This window comes from Podarcis raffonei, chromosome 6, assembly GCF_027172205.1.
Source record: "Podarcis raffonei isolate rPodRaf1 chromosome 6, rPodRaf1.pri, whole genome shotgun sequence".
In the NCBI taxonomy this organism is placed as follows: domain Eukaryota; kingdom Metazoa; phylum Chordata; class Lepidosauria; order Squamata; family Lacertidae; genus Podarcis; species Podarcis raffonei.
In genome coordinates, this window is record NC_070607.1 from 66250064 (window position 1) to 66268439 (window position 18376).

General features: G+C 40.9%; 1 protein-coding gene across 2 annotated transcripts in view; it reads right to left on the reverse strand.

The window, feature by feature from the left end:
- The window catches only part of NGF (nerve growth factor), a 53687-nt gene that overhangs the window by 19950 nt on the left and 15361 nt on the right, over window positions 1–18376 (reverse strand). The window contains exon 2 of one of the 2 annotated variants that reach the window (XM_053393599.1): window positions 4715–4802. The exons of the other annotated variant lie outside the window; for it this stretch is intronic. The gene's annotated coding sequence lies outside the window, so the exon portion shown is untranslated. The remainder of the gene's footprint in view (window positions 1–4714; window positions 4803–18376) is intronic. 2 annotated transcript variants of the gene reach the window in all.

Sequence of the window (18376 nt, forward strand, 5' to 3'; positions counted from 1 at the left end):
GCATTTTAAACAGGAGTTTGCTTCCATGTGGAAACTGCCAATACTAGTTAGCAAGGACTTGAGCAGCTGGATACCCTGGAATATGTACTGAGGCCAAGGAGTCACTGAACTATTATTGCACATGGACAAAAGCCACTCAGTTCAAAAAGGTGAGGGCAAATCCCATGAATCATCAGGGTGGAGCTGAGGTTGTGGTAACATGGGTATTGTTTCTAACCAGGCTCCTTCTATGACCATATAAAAAATAATAATTATACAATTATAAAACTTGCAGGGAATGAGTTAAATTAAATTAAAATATTTAATCACATGGTTATAAAAGCCTGCAGGCTACAGACAGGAACTGCCTATTATTGAAATTGTCTGAAGAGGTCTATTTTTTCCTTTTAAAGTATTCTCTTGCACACAAACCACCCCTTTCCACATAGAAGGCTTTTCCTTCCTTGTTGCCAGCTTTCTCTTACAAGAAAACTGGAGGCAATGAGTTGAGTAGCTGTAGGCTGCAGCTGTAGGCTCAGGGATGGCAAGTTTTATAATGCCCACTTTCTTTCTCTTAAACAACGTGACTACTAAGCACCCTTTTTACCTTCTGGCCAATTATGAAGTCACATAATTCTGCAACCCCTTTTGCACTCCAACTTTCATCCTCAACCCTGTGTTCCTGGGGCATGCACACGCGTGCGTGCGCGCGCACACACACACACACACTCTTTGCAATATTTTTTGGGGGTGGAAAGTTCATTGGAAAAATATTACTGCTTTGACACTAATTTTCATTTCAAAGACTCACATTAGTTAAGAGGTATGTACAAACTCACTCAACCCAGCATGCACCATATAGTGACAATGAATCATGGTGATCAAGAAGAAAACTCCAAAACCTAACTCCAAAACTTCATGACAAACAGTATGTCTCCTTCATAGTAGGGGCATTCCCTCTTTTGTTTGGTTACTTCAAGGAGATTCTTTCCTGTTTTTAAATGAGAGAGGTCTGTTACCCATATGAGGGGGTTGCTTTTTCTACTAAATGAATTCTTTCTTTGTTGCCTCATGTTACAACTCTGAAATACACTTGCTGTGTTGGAAAAAAGGTAACAGGGAAAATCTAATGAAAGCTTGAATTACATGTTACTTTACATTTTACTCACTGTGTACATCAAACAGATGAAGAGATCCAATTCTCAGTAGCATTTACTCTGTGCAATGAATACTTTGGGTTAGGCCTTTGTCACAAATTTTAAAATGGTGCACCAGTTTTAAGAGTGTGCAATCAAGGGTAGCTATTTTATTGTAAATTATAATTGCTGGAGGATTAATTTAGCAGGTCCTGACTTCACCCTGTTGTATAACCTGCAGCCACATATTTTAGTCAATACATTCCTCCAAATATAAGATGATAAATAATGACCTCAAACAACCCTCTTTATTTGTCTATATGTTCAACTTTTAATTGCGTACGGTATTTAATTGCATACGGTATTTTCTTTTAGAATACTTAATACTTAAGAATACTTAAGCCATATGCAGGTGCTAATCTACTCACAGGAAGCAAACAAAAGAGAATGCTGGAGAGAACTTGAAGTGGTGTATATCCAAAAATGGAAGTGAGATGCTGTAGTAGTAGTAGTAGTAGAAGAAGAAGAAGAAGAAGAAGAAGAAGATATTCACAAGTCCAAAACATTTCATTCACTTTCTAAGCTTGGCACAGAAGTTTAGAACTAGTTGTGTTCAGTCTAGGAATCACAGAATCATATAATTGTAGAGCTGGAAGGGACCCCAAGGGTCACCTACTCCAACCCCATAAAATGCAGGAATCTCAACTAAAAGTACATGTTGCTTCTGGCATCTATCTCAAGTACACTGGAGTACACCTCCAGGGGTGAAGTCACATTGCTGCATTAGGAGCACTGAAGTGACCTCCCTGAGGTGCAAGCCTGAGCAATGTGTATGGAGACCCACCCCCCTCTCAGCCACCCTGATGTGGTTCATATGAAAGCAGAGCAATACATTTGGCACCAACTTAGCTGCAGAAATTGCCTGAAAGAGGCATACATGGCACCATCCAACTGTCTTAGGGATTCCACTCTGGATTTATGTAGGGTGACCCTTTAGCCTTTTCTTCTCCTGAAAGAAAAGGTTTAGATCCTGAGGTTTAGGATCAGAGTTTTCCTTCTCCTAGGTGGGCTACCTTCCCAGGTCGATGAGTCCCATCCGCCCCTCATTTTCTTCCACAGTATGTGCAAAAACTGCCATCTTGACTGTTGGATCCACTATTGGTCTCATCTGCTCAATCTGTCACAGCCTATCTTCACATGCAGGGGAAGTCCCTAACTCAGTGAGTGTTTGAGACCCATCAGCACACAGTGCATTCATTGTGGGGCTTGGCTGATTTCCACTTCTGAAATGTTCCATAAGACAAGGATAAGTCAAATGCTGGATTTCTACCTATACATATACAACCCAATCTAAACCTGCAGCAATTTTAAAATGGAAAACAAAGTGAAAACAAACAAAACATGTTATGAGTGGATTACCTCCATCACCTAAGGTCCCCACTCTAGACCATTTCCTGCATCCTCCTAGTTACTTTGGAGGACCTTTATCTTACGCATACCATGCTTATTACTTTCTCTGTGAAACAGCCAAGCACAAATGTGTACCTTTCCCTGCTGCAAAAAGATGGCATTATGTAAGTGCTAACTACTCTATTGTGAGGTCATGACATAGCCAGCGAGAACCTCTTTGTTTCTCCAACACAGTTAGTTCATTCACAAAGGCTTCCAGCTGTGTTAGCTAAAGTCTAATCAGAAACCAAGAGGGAGCCCAATCAAGCCAGAAATACCTTTCCTTCTACACTGGATTCAGTGTGAAGGTGACAAGCCCAGAACAGGCCATCCGCTGTTGCCTGGTTCATGACTCCCAAAGAGGGGTGAAGCAAGGAAGGAAGCTAAGGAGAGAAAGGCTTGAATATAATCCAAGTTTTGACAGGACCTTCTCAGTTCCTGGGAGAGAAAATGGAGAACAGGGGAGAGTGGGTGTTCTCATTTTCTGGAGGGAAGGCAGCTGTTATAGACCTCACAACACAGTCAGTTTTCTTGCCCATGGAATACACTAATGAAAAGGGGATGGATGGATAACAATTAAAAAGGAAGCTATGGAGTGGCTTTTTCCTAGTTTTTGGCTGACACCTTCCCTCACCATCTTGTACTAGAACAAAGGTATTCTTTTTATCTAATTATTATTACTACTATTATTTATTTATACCCCACCCATCTGGCTGGGTTTCCCCAGCCACTCTGGGCGCCATCCAACAAAATATTAAAATACAGTGGTCTGTTAAACATTAAAAGCTTCCCTAAACAGGGCTGCCTTCAGATGTCTTCTAAAAGGGTTTTCAGATTATTACAAAATAGTCCCTTATTCTCCTTCTCTCAATCATATACCCCATTTTAGCTACAGTATAGTTATAGATTTATATGGTGTAAACTGCCCTGTGGTCCTTGGATGAAGGGTGGTATATAAATTCTAATAATAATAATAATAATTAATAATAATAATAATAGATTTATAGGTGCTAAAATGCATATTCTAGATTTGCATTAGTCAATGTTAATCCCATGGAAGTGGCATATGTTAACCTAGAACACCTTCCTAAATGGTGTATCAGCTACCCCGTTTAATCCTAGGCCATCAACACATGTAAAAACTAATTTCCTAATGATCGTTTAGGAAGCCTACCTCCTTCAACTGAGAGTTAGTTCAAAAGACAATACCAGAGTTTTAGAAAAGGTAGGTTGATGGTAATAAGCAGTATGCTGGAGAGAGATATGTTGATATCTTATGAGAGGGACAGAAACTTCTTGGAATATTGATGCACTGACCTTCTTCCACAAGTAGGCTCAGGTTATAGAGATGTGTAAATAAACCATATAGTGTAAATAAACCACTGTAGTATCCATTGTGCCTCATTTCTGAAGGAAACACAAACCCTAGTTAAGTACCAAGACCCCTGGAATCTTGTGCACTGCTCAGCAGAGGGTTTTATCTCTGATATTCAGTTGTTTAGCATGCTGTACTAATCAGAGGGAGGGAAAGTAGCTCTGGGTTGTAGTCTTAGGCCTGAGAAGGGGCAAATAAAGCTGAACACTTCCCACAAGACAGGGATCTTTTTAGTTCTGACTTTATCTGGCCTATGTTCAGGCCTTTCAAAATGGAAAGGGATTTGACAGAATATAGTTTGCAAATGAACTTGCAAAGAATCATTTGAGAGGAGAGGTCACATTAAGGTTGCTGCTAATATGTAGTGTTATTTATGTGTTACAAATACTAACACAGGATGTATCTACCTAAATAGTCTTTTAACACAGAACTGAAAAAGCAGTCACATTCTCCAGAACCTAAACAAATATTTTCCAGTTAGTAAGTGCTAGTCTGTCCTGAAATCAAATTGTGTAACTAGTGTTTTCCTCTCTGCGCTTCATAACCTGCAGAAACTTCCACCGATGATGGAGCTAATTTGTTTTCAGTTGCTTCAGATGGTGGGACATGAACCAATGGATTCAAATGACAAGCAAAAGTATTTAGAGTAAATATTAGGAAAAACTTCCCGGTGGCACAAGCTGATTGACAGTGGAACAGGCTGCCTCAGAAGGTGGTAGACTCTCCTTTGTTATAGTTGGGTTTTTTTTTAAGCAGAGCCTGGATGACCACCTACCAGCAATGCTGTAGTAGTGAGTGTCTTGCATCGGTGGGGGGATTGGATTACATGATCTTTGAGGTCTCTTCCATCTTTGATTATGGTTCTATGAAAGAGAATAGAAAAAAACAACAATCTGACTAAAGATGCATCTGCACAATAGTTTTGAAGGTTATCCAATGTGCATCAGATACCATGGTCCACAATCACAGAAGACTTCAGCTTGTTCTTGTCTGTACATATCAAAGATAGGAGATTTGGGTGGATCATAGGATAAGTTCAAGAAGTTTGCAAGGCAGCATTCATGCTTATGGAATGAGAAACAAGCTACCTGCCTCTTCCCAGTCTCAGCTTTGTCTTCTTTCACTTTGCAGTGAAATTACTTTGCAGACATGTCCCGAGATACTATTATGTCACACAGCTGCACTGCAACAAGAGGCTCTGAACACAACCAAGCTCCACCTCATAGAACACACTCTTCTTTGAATTCAGAGCACAGGCTGGCCAGATAGTAGCTGATGTTACCATTTACTTTGTTTGGAAAGAAGGACTTGTATACTTCCAAACTGAACTAGGCTCTGGCCAGAAATCAGAGCCTGAGATATGCTCATACTAATCTACAGGGAATCCTGGAACTCTTCCTACTGAGGGTTAAGGTCCACATGATGGGCAGGATTTGACATCATTAATAGCATTGCTCAAATGCAGAGCTTTAATATTACAGAGTACTACTTGTAATTCATTGTGTGCCCAGTGTTAATGATATCACATCCCTCAATGTGATATCATTAACTCTGGGGAAAACTACCTATTTACTTATACTGAAACAACAGTGTTGTCAATGGCAATAGTCCTAATATCCAGCTAGCATAAAAAAGAACTCCTATGAATAGTGGAAATTTCTAAGTAACAAAATGCAATGTTTTAAAAATTCAACAACTTTTGTTATGATATACTCTCCAAATCAGAAAAATATTAGCTTTCTCAAATGCAATCAAGGCAAATCAAAACATGACAGACTATGGTTTGTTCTCAACGTACTGCTTTCAATCTATACTGATTCTAGACCCTACCATCTATAAGGATGGGAGTGGTTATTTGATATGTGTTTGAAAACCCTCTCTTTGATTAGGTTATCCACATCTTTTCCTCCCTGCATATGCCCCAAGTGAATGAAGTAGGAAGTGGTGATTGTGATCTTGGTAAAAGGCCACCCACAACATCATTAGACATGAGTGTCTCTATTTGTTTTCAAATGGGCACACTGTAGGGTAATACAGAATGAATCTGCAATGAGCTTTTATTTTCTAAATGAAACCAGTTTCTCAATAAGCACATTTCAATGGAAACATATGCAATAGATCTAGATTGTTTGTGGACTACAAAGGGAAAAAAAGTATTCAGTCTCCATCAATTCTGGAACAAAATGTTGTGTGTACATAGCCACCGTCTGTGCAATTATCCCTGGATCAACAGAAACTCTAAGCAACAGTTCTTCCATCTTCTCTGGATTCAGATTCAGCTAGCCCATCACTGTGTTCCAGCTCTGCTTTAGGACCTAACCTGCCCACTCCCTCTGATCAAATGGAGAAGAGAGATAGAGACATGTATCATCAACCTCCCAAAGCTCTAACTTCATGCAGCAATTTCATGTACATGTTGAATAGCACGGGGGAGAAGATGGATCACTGTGGGGGTCCACATGCCAATGTTTATGGGAAACAGCATCCCTTTCTGAGACCAACCAGACAAAAAGGACCAGAGCCACTGAAACACAGGACTTCACAGTCCAATGCAGACAAGATAGCTCAGAAGGATGCCATGGTGAATGGTAACAAAAGCCACCCACATATTCCAGAGAATCAAGAATAACTATATCTCCAATTCGTATCTGTCCATCATTTCCTGTGTCCATCTTATGTCCCTGAGAACATAAATAACTACAAAAGTCACAGACTGAAATTGAAATAAGCTAAGGAAAGGTTTTCAGTTCTATGTCAAGAGACCACTTAGGGTTACTGTGACAAACCTATGACCACAGGTAGAAACAATATGATATAGCTCTGCTTTCTGATTTCTCAAAACATGCTGGTATGCTTCTTGGAAACCCATAGGTGATATCCAATGTCATGTGAGCAGACTTCCCCATTCATTCCTCCATGGAATCCTCGTGCCCTCCAATCTACTCCAGAGGGTCCGCCAACTTTCTGGCAAATATCTGGGAGATGCATAAATAAAAGTCCACTTTATTTGTGGATACAGTTGTGTACTATCCCTTGTTGTCTTTGATCATGGTAGCCAGGTTTACATATTACACAATTTACTTACTCTATTTTAAGGCAGATACATGCTCACATTCCTATCAATAATATCATAGCAAGGACAAGTTGCTATTTGGCGTAACCAGAAATGAAATAAATAAAAGCAATAGACTCCAAATTATATTACTCCAAAGTTTTATAGCTAACACTTTCTGCTGAGCAGAGGGAACTCCCACTTTTGCTCAATGCAAAGTGACTCTAAGATATCACATCAAATGTGCTGCCAGCAGAGCAAAAGTGATATGTATGATTCACTTACTTTGCTCCAGGCATTTAGGCTGAAGGAAGCTGATGCATAATTAAATAATCTTTTTTTTTTTTTTGCTTCCCTCTGTATAGTAACAGCTTTACTTTTACATGGTTTCATGCTTTGATGTAAAGTATGCAGTTTATCTAGACAGACCACAATTAAACATGTAGGAAATACCTCACATGCTGATATGATGCCATATGTAATGCAAGAAAGAGTATCACAACTACACAAATAGAACCCTGTAACAAATCAATGCAGTACTGAGAACTCCTTTTCAGGATTCTAGTCAGTCACACACTTGCATATGGGATACTCCTATCCCTGTCCTCCACTTCTGTTTCCCAACTGATAGTCAACATTCTGTGGCTACTGTTCAAGGTCAGTCCACTCTGAGTTATATTCTGATGGAATTACAAACTTGGTGGATCAGGGAAATGCTGTGGATTTCAGTAAGCCTTTTGATTTCAGTAAGCCTCTTGATTTCAGTAAGCCTCTTGACAAAGTCCCCCAGCATATTATTGTGAGGAAGTTAGTAAAATGTGGGTTGAACAAGGTAACTCTTAGGTGGCTTTGTAGCTGGTTGACTGACCAAACCCAAAAAGTACTCATTAATGGTTCCTCATCAGCCTGGGAAAAAGAACATGGTGATATATTACTGTGCCAAAATACTGGTGGAAGAGACTTGGTACAACCATTCCCTCTGATTAGAAGCTGTCAATCACAAAAGAGTTATCCAACTCCTGTCCCTCCAGCCTGGCATAAAAGTCACCCCTACTTTCACAGGATGAAAGTGTGTCTGCAAAAAGTTAAGCCTATCTTCACAGTTTTTTAAAGGTCCCTAAAGTTAAATGGTCCCGAACTACTGTGTAGAGCTCTGCTTCAGTTGGGGCACTTCAGAGAGACCCTGCTTTGGCCAAGCCTCAACTCTGTCTAAAATGTCCCACTTCAATTTGGGATTCAGGGCTTGTCTGGGTCTGATGCACACTCCTACTAGAAACTAACCTTCAACTAGTATTGCTGGTAAGTGGCCAGGTTCATTTATTAACTTGGCGGCCACATTCTAGGACAGTTGCAGTTTTCAATCACTTTTCAAAGGCAGCTAAAATATAGTGTGCTGTAGTACTCATGTTTCTATAGTAGTTTTTTTTTTAAAAAAAAGCATTTAAGTGTCATTCTGATCATCAGTGATGTCAAGCTTGTCTGCCAATGCTTGTGAGGAGCAAATGTGTTTCACAACTCAACAAACTGTTTGTAGATCACTTGCTGGCAATCTGCAGACAGATGGATGGCAATATACCTGCTGATTCATCAATTAACTGGGCACAGCAAAAACTTTTCTATTCACAATGATCCAGGAGGGCTCTTCTGTATGAGCTGAAGTATCTTATATTGTAAAGAAAACCCAAATATATCATCAGAGATTGGTGATGGAGGAATTTAGCAAGTTCTTGCCATTTCTGAGAGGTGCTGAGTTTCATACTGGATCAGGAGCTAAATATAAATAACCGACATGGCAGAGAACAAAGGACAGGTAGGGAGAGGGTATGTACCATTTTGGGTTGCACTTGAAAGTTTTATACAAATATGAGTACGATTAACTCATATTTGATGAAACTGAGCATCGTGGGGCTTCTGAGTAAGTCTGCATGTGACTAAGACTGCAATCCTATACATACTTACCTAGGAGTAAGGCCCACTAAACACAATGGAACTTACTTCTGAGTAAACATGTGCAGGATTGTGCTGCATGTCCCATTCGAAACAATGGGAAAATTTAGTTGGGAAAAACTTAGTTTAAATGTTCTCATTGGATTTTAGAAGTGACTCGTTTTAGTTGGATCAGAACCTCAGAGGGGTTGTGGAGGGAACCATGGTGGTATTTTTCTTATTAAAGGAGCTGTGATGGTTAAACAAAACAAATTAAGTTGCTTATTTTCTGACTAAGAGCATGAGCTGGAAACTGATCCTGCTTCCTGAGCCAGGCAAATAGTAATATGCAAATATTTAATTATGATGATAATCTTATTGTCCTGGGGTAAATTGTGGGGGAGGATGGGAATAACTAGAAATTTGATGCAAGAGATATTTGAGTGGGTTTGATAACGAAAACAAAGCATCTACAGGTATTCGCCTGCACAGCAAGTGAAAATCTACCTTTTCTAGAAGTATGGGCCAGATTTCAAACATTTTATTGTCAAACATAAATACAGCATTAATTTCATTCCTCTTTGAGTGGTTTTCCTTTTTAACCATTCATAATATCTATGGTGAAATGCCCTTTTGGGGTTCTTCACAACTGTCACCCTGTTGCTGATACACCTTTTCTGGGGAAAGGTATCATAGAGGGTGGTCAGGGCATAGCTGCAGGCACTCTTGGATGAGACTGATTTTCTAGATTCATTTCAATCTGAATTCAGGCCTGTACATATATACAGGGAGAGAGATGGGGGGTGTGACCCTGTTGATCTCTCAGTGACCTTTGATACCATTGACCACAGTATTCTACTGGATTGGCTCAGTGAGATGGGAGTGCAGAATACTGTGTTACACTGGCTCTGCTTCTCCTACCTACAGGACTGATTCCAGGGCATGGGCAATTGCCCTTTGGGCTGCTGGGAGTTGTTTTGTAGGGTGCCACAGGACACTACTTTGTCCCCTATGCTACATCTATAAGAGGCCACTGGAGTTGGTCATGAGGAGTTATTTGGAGCACAGTTTCATTAGTACACGGATGACACATAGATCTTTGTCTGTAGCATCTGAATCAGGAGGTGCCATGCAAGTCACAAATTAATCCCTAGTCTCAATAATAATTGTCTGGATGAGAGCCAATAAACTGAAATTAAATCCAGGTAAGACAAAAGGCCATGTGGGCAAGTAGTTTCCAGGTCTGGGAAATTGGTCAGTTGCTTGCTCTGAATGGGATTGCACTCCCCCCTGAAAGAATAGGTGTGTAACTTGGGGGGACTCCTAGATTCAGCATTGTCACTGAAGGCTCAAGTGTCTTTAGTCACTAGGACACTAGCTGGTATGCTAGCTACAACTGTTCCTGGACAGGGATAGCTAGGCAACAGTGATCCATGTAGTGGTAACCTCTAGACTGGATTACTTTAATGCACTTTACATCAGGCTGCCCTTAAGAAAATAAGAGCTTCTTGGGTCAGGCCAATGGCCCATCTAGTCCAGTATCTTCTTCTCACAGTGGCCAATGGGAAGCCTGCAAGCAGGACTAGAGTACAATAGCATGTACCCCTCCTGCGGTCTCCAGCCAGTGGCATTCAGAAGCACACTACCTATGACTGTGAAGGCAGCATAGTCCTCATGGCTGTGTGAAGAAATACCATCTTTTGTCTGCACTTGCATTTGATTGGGAAGCTGCAGATAGTACAAAATACTGCTGCATGGTTGCTCTCTGGGGCATCTTATCAGGAACATGTGACACTTCTGTTGATAGTGATGCACTGGCTGCCAATCTGCTACTAAGCTAGGTTCAAGGTTATACTACCGGTGCATAAAGCCCTATGCAATTCTGAACAACAGAATCTGAGAAACTGCCCCAGTCATTTACATTTGTGGAGGAGCATCTGTTGATGGTGACATACACCTTTACAGTAAGGCATGATGTGACCTTAGCACTGTGGCACCTGCTCTCTGTAATTCCCTTTCTTCAAAAGTGAAGCAACCCCAATATTGGTTAGTGTTTTCAATATCTGTTGAAAACTTTTCTTTTCTCAGAAGCCTTCTCAAATCAGATAGTTTTTAATTCTTGTTGATTTATGTGTTTTAATACTATTTTATTATCTATGTTTTATATTCAGATATTTTCTGAATTCTGATAAATTCTGAAACAAACAAAAGCCAGCACTGATCCTGCCCTGCCCTGCTGTGATACTAAAGTGTTTGGCCCTAGTAGGATTAAGGAGATTTTTGCTCCACTTCAGGCAGCAAAATGTCTTCGGCCAGCACTGCATGTAATCCTTGCACTGTTATAAAAAGGTAAAGGTAAAGGACCCCTGACAGTTAAGTCCAGTCGTGAACGACTCTGGGGTTGCAGCGCTCATCTCGCTTTACAGGCCGAGGGAGCCGGCGTTTGTCCGCAGAGAGTTTTTCCGGGTCGTGTGGCCAGCATGACTTAAGCTGCTTCTGGCACAACCAGAGCAGAGCACGGAATTGTCGTTTACCTTCCTGCCAGAGCGGTACCTATTTATCTACTTGCACTTTTGGTGTGCTAGGTTGGCAGGAGTTGGGACCAAGCAACGGGAACTTACCCCTTCGTGGGGATTTGAACCGCTGACCTTCTGATTGGCAAGCCTAAGAGGCTCAGTGGTTTAGAACTCAGCACCACCCGCATCCCATGGGTGCACTGTTATACCTTCCACTAAATATAGGGGAATGTGTAGGGGAAAGATCAGGACTCGGAACCTGCAGGCCATGTTTACAGTGAGGATGTGCACAAACATAGAATGTCAGCACAATGTGCAGTGATGTAGCTGCAGAGCAGCAATTAGGCAAAGCCTGATGGAAAATCCATATTCCAATCTACTGCAAGTCAGTATTAATTAGACAGCAAAACAGATGGTCATGGTTACAGTCTGGTATCATTATATTGCCATGGCTATTCACTGCAAAAGCTTCATAAACATTTTTCCTCTTGTCTGGTCATTTTATATGCACTTTAAGGAATATTTAATAAGGCATTAAAACAAACCTCCCTCACTAATCTGGAATAATTGGTTCAAGATATATAACTGAACAGACATGATCTTATGCCAATTCCTCCATTATATATGGACTTGTCAGAATTAAAAAAACAACACTAAAAGTGGTTCATGCTGTGTGAATACACACACAGGCACACACATGATTCCCAAATTAATTCTGCAAAAGCACAATATTAGCATTTAAAGGTTTCAGATTACACATTATTTGTACTGTATGTAGGGCACCTTTAAGGAGCTCAGGGCAGCATGTATTCCATTTCCCCCCTCAAAGACTTCGTGTGGTAAATTAGGCTGAAGGGTGTGTGAGGGAGAATGCAAAGAGAGTAAGTCAACCCGGGTACAAAATGGCACTTTGATTCCCTCTTGTTCCCTCATCCCTCTTCTGGGGTGAGATAGACAAATTATATGCCATATTCAATGCCATGTGGTCAGTTTAAGGGTTGATCAGGGAGTTGATTCCAGGTCTTATCCGCCTGATGTCAGAACTTTGCTTTCCAACAGCTATCAGAATGGAGTTGCCCTCTGCCCCCAACCCACCCCACCCCTATGTGACTAGGAGCTTTGATGGGGACAAGTCCCATTGGCACCAACGGGAACTTTTTTCTAAGGTCCTTAGTTACACTGGGGAGGGCAATTTCCATTCCAATTATGACATGTCTTGGGTGGGGTGGGAGAGTGAAAATTGTTTCTTTTTTAGACTCCTCAGTTCCTGCAATTAGTTCAGGAAAAACAAAATATGTTCCAAGGCATTGTATTATTGACACAAGACTTGCGATAGCACAAGATAAGATGCACGTTCCAACTGAGGCAGGGAAGAAATCCTGCTCACACTATTATCAGTGTCCTAGAGAGAGTGATTAGACATTCACTGCTGAAGGGTAAAGGACAGGTTGATGATACCTGAAGACTGACAACTGATTTTTACTTTATTTTTTAAATTAATATTTTCCAGATTGCCTTGTTTATAACAGAAAAGCTTGGCCATTACATGTATTTTGCCATTTAAACTCGTGTACTTTTGTAAACCAGTGAGAAATTAGGAACTGCAAAGTACTGGAAGACACAGGATCTACCCACACTGGAAGAATGGCAGATGAAGGTGATGGACTACATGGGCTTGGCAGAAATGACGAGCAGAATCCGAAACCAGGGAAGAGAAGCGGCGGAAGAAGAATGGAAAAAGTTCAAGGACTATTTAAAGAAATATTACAAAATTAATGACAGTTAAAATGATGTTGGATTAAAATAAATGGTTACTATTAGTAATGGTTAAGACAAAGAGAATAAGGATGATTAACATAAATTTATAGTAAAATAAGGGAAAGATTCGCTGAATAATTACAAGAATTTGGAATACAGAAACGGGAGGCAAGAGGAAGTCGAGGAAGAAAGGTTAAAGAAATTAGGATATGAAATGGTACTTGTTTTTTGTTCTGTTATTGTTTGTTGTTTGTTTATGTATGTTTTGTTTGCATTAATATAAAAATTGTTTAATAAAAATATTATAAAAAAAAGAGAAATTAGGAAGCAGTTGATATGGAGGGGGCTGGAGATTATAAACACACAGACATTATAACCAGCTTGAAATAATTTTGACAGCCCTAAAGGAAGGAGCACAATGGCATCACTTAACTCCTATCACAAGCTGACTTCTATTTTTGGAAGAAACTAAGGTCCTACTGAGATACAGCTCTGATAGTACAGGCTAGATCAGCAGCTTGTAAACGGAATACTCTTTCCTTACATACTTTTGTGGCTTAAATTTTCATATGTTTTAGTAAAACCTGCCTATATTTCACAGGACTCAAAATACTAATACTAATGCCTGAGATGAAAAAGAAGGAAAGTATTGTCAAGAGCAGCCAAAGTTGGAGGGAGTTGGATTTGGGAAGTAGTAAGATACTTTTGTTGAGTATTTATAGAACATACTGTATTTTTCCGTGTATAAGACAATGCTTTTTGCTAAAAAAATTAGGCAAAAATTGGGTGTCGTCTTACACATGGATAGTGAATGCAGAGGGGGGATGTGCAATTAATGGCAGCAGCAAGCAGGAGATTGGCAGCGGCGATTGGTGGGTGACTGGTGGCTGCAGTAAGGCCTGCTGACAATTGGCTGTGGCTGTGGCAATTGGGCAGGCGATTGGTGGCTGTGGTGAGGCGGGTAGATGATTGGCGGCTGCAGCAAGTGGGCGGGTGGGCTGTTGGTGGTGGCGAGCAAGCAGACAATTGGTGGCCACTGCAAGGTGTGCGATCAGCAGTGGCTGTGGCAAGTGATCGGCAGTGGCAGGCAGGTGGGTGGGCGATTGGAGGAAGTGACCTCCCCCCCCCCAAAGCTAAACAACTTAATTTCTTAATTTTGGGTTAAAATAAATAGGGATCATCTTATACATGGGGGCAACTTATACAGAGAAAAATACGGTAAAATACTGAAGGTAAGTCCCACTGAACTCAATGGGGCTCCTGAGTCACGATGTATAGGATTGCACTGCACATCACTCTTATTTCAACAGAACAGTTATGAGTGTATAACACTCCCATAAACTGACTGCACTGCAAAATTTGGAGAAGTGTAAATTTCAAAGGATAGTTATGTTTCAGTTGGCATTTTGTTTCTGAAACTGCAAATTAGGTTAATTTTCCATTAAAATTCTTAGCAAACTGAATTTCTCCCCCACCCCTAGATATACATAGGACTGTGCAGTAAATCCTAGATCTATCCAACAGTGGCCTTTAAATATTGCTGTGAAAACCACCTTCATAAATCAATGATATCTGTCCATTCTTTTATCATGTATACCAAGAACTACAATGTTTATTCTTGTAATACTTTTGGCTATTCTCTTTGGGTCATACCTTCCTAAACCTTTTTCTGTTTGGGTTCCAATATACAGGTACAAAGGTGAGTAAGATTATATTTGCTGCCTGCCTGAAAGATATCCTGCTTAATACCAGGTTAAGCATTGCTAAGGAGGGAGTTCCAACCTCTTGACTGGCACAGTCATGCATGGAAAGAAGTATTTGTATTGGAAGTCAAAGTGCTAAGGAGTATGTTTAGGATCACAGGTAGGCAGAACACCTCAGCAACAGCTTGGGAAGAGCTAGACCCAATATGTATTTGTCCAGTAACTAATGCAATATACATGGACATCTTACACATTTCCGAGCACAATTCAAAGTGTTGGTGCTGACCTTTAAAGCCCTAAACGGCCTTGGTCCTGTATACCTGAAGGAGCGTCTCCACCCCCATTGTTCAGCCTGGACACTGAGGTCCAGTGCCGAGGGCCTTCTGGCACTTCCCTCACTGCAATAAATGAGGTTACAGGGAACCAGGCAGAGGGCCTTCTCAGTAGTGGCACCTGCCCTGTAGAACACCCTCCCATCAGATGTCAAGGAAATAAGCAACTATCTTACTTTTAAAAGACATCTGAAGGCAGCCTTGTTTAGGGAAGTTTTTAATGTTTAATGCTGTATTGTGTTTTTAATATTTGGTTAGGAGCCGCCCAGAGTGGCTGGGGAAACCCAGCAATGGGCGGATATAAATAAATTAATAATAATAATAATAGTCCAGCACTGAAACCTAGTGCAAAACGTAGCAGCTTTCATTGTCCTCTGCAGAGTTATACATCTCTGCAGTATTGAGTGGAAAAAAGTTAAAATACTTTAGGAGTAACATAGCAACAAAAAAGCAAGTAAAATAACCTTAAGCCTCACACTTGCTTGCCACAAAGACTACTGAAAGAGAACTTTTCTCTCTTGTGACTCATGATTTATTCTCAATGGATTTCTGGAATGAGAAAACAGTAAGAGAAACAAGGGTGTATGGCATAGGTCAAGAAGAAGATTGCCATAGAATGGAATGGAAAACTGGAAGGAAGCAGCTAATGGAGAAAGGAAAAGCAACATGGGAAGGGAGTATCTCTGTTTTGGACTAGCTTAGCGATACAAACTTGTTAGACATACACTACTGGAAAGTTTTACTGTTTCATCTTGGTAACAGTACACAGGCCCACCCCCTTCCTAAGCCAGTAACTTCAAACAATACACAGAGGGGAAATCTTAATTTTGATGGCTTTTGGATCAGGCCTCAGGAAAATGACTACATGTCTGGGCTGCTGTTTTGTGGAGGAAAATTGGAAGAGGAGATCTGAGAAGCACTTCCCCTAAAGCAAAATCACATTCATGCACTCTCTGCATGGCATGCCATCCTTAACTGATTGATCAACAATGTACGGCTAACAGGTTAATTTTGCAATGAAGTACAGGAATGGAAGCAACACAATAAATGCACCTCACAGCCCAACCTAGGGTAGGTCTTCTGCTTACGTACTACGTCCTCCACAGGAGAACTTTATTGTGCAATCCTCCCAGGTGATTGTGCCTTTGGGTTTCACTTGTACCACTTCTTGGGAGGGGACCATGAACTGATGCACACTTATGCAAGGGAGCTACTTCCATGCAGTTCCATGCCACTCAGATAATGTATACACAGGATGCTTCAATGGAAGAGGAATGGGGCAAGCCCGTGCACCCCCAACACATGTGCTTTGGATGGGTAAGGGTGTGGTGTGGTTTTTTTTGTTTAAATCCCCTACTGCTACTCATTGAAGTCTACTATCATAATCTTGTCTACATGCTGGCTGTGAGATATTTGTGGATTTGCCTATGCAGCTTTGCATTGTTGTCAGAAACACAGCATTAGCACACTTTATCTCAGCCCCAAGCTATATTAACTGTTGTAAATTAGGTGTGATATTGTTATGGAATACAGTTCACACCACCAGTTGCCAACTTTTTTAAAACAGGCACACTTCTGTGCCTTTAGCATGGCACATACCTGTGTGAAAGGTAACTGCAATTTATCACTCAGCTCATTCAAGAGTAATTACTTCTTATTCTTCAAGGGAAACATGTCAACAGTTCTTTATATTAGCTAAAAGTATTCTCCTGAACATTCACGTCAATAAATGTCATTCTTTATCCCAGAGTAAAATACTAAAGGCTGCAACATTGTTCAATCTGTCTGCCAAGTCATTTCTAGACTCCAGTTTGAAGTGCTGATTATTACATACAAAGTCTTTAAACCATTTGGGGGCAGATTTTTTGATGGACTGTCTTCTTCCACATTAACATGCTCACAAACTGTATATTTCACCAGAGGCCTTGTCCTGTGGCCCACTGTATTTAAGCTAATCCACAGTACACAGTACAATACACAACATTCTCAGCTGAATTGCCCTGTTAATGGAACTCCCTCTCCAGGAGGCCAGATTGGGCCATTATTTAATGACTGTACCTTGCAAGCTGCAAAATCATTCTTCTGTTTTGCCAGACCTTTAGTCTGGGCTGAGTTTCTGTTCCCCTGCAAGGATGTGTTTCATTGGTTCCAATTTTAGAAGTTACTACTTTTTATTAGTTATTGTACTTTTGCATTTTATTGTTTGCTTTTAATGGATTACAAATTGCCTTAGGGGCCCATCTGAGAAAAAAGGCAGGGTGCAAATATTCAGAGAAATAAATAAAATGAAATAACATAGGAGAAGAGGCTTGGAATCACATAAGTTGCCTCTCTGTTGGCCAGAAGAGCTGACCGCTTGATTAGAAGAGGTGTGTCTCTTTGGGTAATGTTTCATTTCTTTGGATTGCTAATCAAAGCATGGCAAATACGACAAGAAAACAAGCATCACCAGACATATTATTAATAGCAGCCCCCAGTAAAATGCAATCCAATGAGTGGGAATGGTCAGTGGCGTAGCGTGGGTTGTCAGCACCCAGGGCAAGGCAAGTAATTTGCGCCCCCTAACTTGTGGATTTGCACCCCCTAACCCGTGGATTTGCGCCCCCTAACCCTAACCCCCAGATGTTGCGGCCGGTGCGGCCGCCCCCCCCTGCACCCCCCACGCTACGCCACTGGGAATGGTGGCAAAAGTTGAGAGCAGAGCTGGGGAACCTCTGTCCACCCTCCACTGATACTGCAGCAATATAACTCCCATCATCCCTGACTATGCTGACTAGAGCTGATAAGAATTGAAGTCCAACAACTTCTGCAGGCTGAAAGGTTTCCCAGCCCTGGCTTATAGCATCTGATGAGAAGTGCTGTTACACAGTTATCAATAGCACTGCAGTTGGGATTAGGGCCTGAAAGTCCCAATTCCTTACTGTTTCAGGTGGAGCTAGTAAAAGCACTTGTGTTTCTCCCAACGTTAAGTGAGATGCAGTAATAGTACAAGATGTCTACACCTACAGTATGATCGAAGGAAGCAGTGTCACAGCTGCAAGAAGCCAAGTACTTAGGAATGAAGAAAGTATGTAAATATTATAAAATCAGCTTTATAATAGCCATCATGGGAATGTGACTGGTCATGGTCTATTTGCGAATTTGGCTCTT